Genomic DNA, 2,689 nt, shown 5'->3' on the forward strand with positions numbered 1-2,689 from the left:
GCTGGTGACTAGCTACCATCTTGAGAAGTCATTTCTCAAGGGTGACATGCTGTTTCTGAGCTCTGTTTGTCCAGGGACTCTCTGGGAGCAGGACTCTCTGGGAGCCAGTTAAACAACTTTTGTTAAGCTATTCCTGAAAATGAATCGCTTAGGCTATTTTCTTACATTTCCATTCTTCAGTATTATTTTGTATCTCTTGATCAACATCCAGGCTAAAGAACAAAATTCTTGAACGGATAAAATCTATTACAAAAGATAGTTGTGGCAAGGGTCATAAAAATTGTCCACTACAAATCAGAATTTCTTTTCATTTTCATTTCCCTTTTGAGAATTCCTTGACACTTACAGGGACAAACTTTTCATCAATTCTTCCTTTAACCCATTCAACAAGTTCCTTTAAACAATGGAGTACTTCAGTGATCTTCAATGACATTCTTTAAGTTTGCATAATCCTACTGATAAGAGATACTGAAAATTATAAGAAATAAGTAAACTTCGCAATGGATTTTTTTTGGCTTCTGGCAGGTATGGGCAATCATTGACCTTGGTGTTATAACACCACACTCTAACCAACTGTTCTAACAAGCCAGCCTGGATTATTTTTAAAGTCAACAACAATTTGGAGACCTTTTCTTCAGAATTAAAATATGATTTCAGTACTTCAGATAAACTGGGCATTTTCTCAACTGCATTTATTAAAGAGGGTCAATGGTATTCAAGAGAATTAAATTCTAAGTGCTAACAAAATCACAAAAATCTTTTAATTGCTAAGTTCAAATAGTATAGATGCTGAAGTAAGAGACCAATTTCATGACAATCACTTTAAAGTTAAAAGAAAGGACATCAGATTCTGTTTGAGCAAAATTATGCAGAATATGGATGGACAGGACAGCTAACACCTTCCACAGAGTTATATATGCTGCTTCAACTATAATAAATATTGTCTGCATCTTTACCTAAACATTCACCAAAATTTGTATTTGTATTAACTCCACCATAAGCAGTGCAAGTTTTTTCATTAACTCTTAACTCAGTGAGATACTCTCTGCAAAAAGTTGCTCTTGTTTCTGAGGTCTCATCTGGAGTGGATTTCACTTAAAACAGAATTTTACTTTTTGTTTTTCATAATAACCTTTGTTTTTGTTTTTGGCAGCTGGCCAGCACAGGAATTGAAACCTGGGCCTTGGTGTTATGAGCACCACACTCTAACCAGCTGAGCTAACCAGCCAGCCCATAATAGTCTTTTGAGCAAGACTTTTCATGAGAAAAAAATTGCACAAGTAGACAAAAAAATTTTTTCTATTTTGTGATTATTTGTATCTATATCTATGCTGTAAAAAGGTGAGGCATTTAGATCTGTGATAATTTCTGTAATAATAAATGGAGCTATTACATTTTTTTATTATAAATTAAAAATGTAGTAGATTTTTGTCTTGGCGTGAGAAAATATGCTTGCAATTTTAGAATCAGAAAATATTTCTGGTAGCAGTATATTCAAACAGTCATTTGAGCTCCAAGTCTGATGATAATATACAGTGTGGAAGGCCATCCATTACAACTTCTGCTGTGATTATTTTATCTTCATATGAATTTTCCTTTATCAGAAAATATATTATTTTGGTCTGACCAATTAGCTAAGTTGGTTAGAGCATGGTGCTGATAACACCAAGGTCCAGCATTCCATCCCTGTACCAGCCAGCAATCAAAAAAGAAAGAAAATGTATTATATTCTCACTTTCTTTGATACTAACAAATACTAATAAATTTTTAGAAAATTCATCACAAAAACTTACACTTCAGTTTTTGCATTTTAGTGTTTAAATATATACAAATGTAAAATAGACAATAGCAAAGACCACAAAAATTGAAAAGATTGAATTTGATAATCTCAAGCATATATCAGTATATCTGATGCCAGAAGAGAGGGTCTGGGAGGCCCCATGGCTGGCCTCAACCCACCCCATCCTCTTCTCAGGTTCTTGACTCTGCCGTGAGAAAGAATTCAAGAGCAGAATCACAGTAGAAAGTGAGAGCAGATTTAATATAACAAGGGATATAGATTTCATAGACAGAGTGTGGCCTAGCTTCAAGACTGAGCAGGGCCCAAACCAAGTTTAATGCAAACATAAGAAATACACACTTAACGTTTGGTACAGAGTGTAGGCTGGCTCAAGAGAGTGAGCAACTGCTTGCTGAAAGTAAGTTTGATACAAGAAGAAAGAAATACAGGCTCCATAGGCAGAGTGCAGGCTGGCCCCAGAAACAGTAAGCAACAGCCCCACCTTCTGCTGGGATTCAGCTTTAAAAGTTTTGCTATCTAATCCATATTCATGCTATCTAATGAATACTCAATTAAGGGTGGTAGTGGTTCCCTGTTATATAACATAGTCTTGCACATGCTCAGTTAGTCTCTTTTTGGAGCATGTTCATTGGTCAAATCCTATCACATGCACGAGATATATTCAAGAATATTCTGTGCTCTTTAGAAGGTCATTCAAAGGACAAACTCCTTTCCAGCATGCTCGGTCACTAGGGTCATTGTAAGCCTGTTTAAATTCCTTTTTCTGAACATGCCTAGCCACTGAATTTGTTTTATTTTATTTTATTTATTTATTTATTTATTTATTATTTTTGTGTGTGTGTGACCGGTAAGGGGATTGTAACCCTTGGCTTGGTGTCACCCGCACCG

Source organism: Galeopterus variegatus, unplaced genomic scaffold (assembly GCF_000696425.1).
Source record: "Galeopterus variegatus unplaced genomic scaffold, G_variegatus-3.0.2 Scaffold6548, whole genome shotgun sequence".
Taxonomy (NCBI): domain Eukaryota; kingdom Metazoa; phylum Chordata; class Mammalia; order Dermoptera; family Cynocephalidae; genus Galeopterus; species Galeopterus variegatus.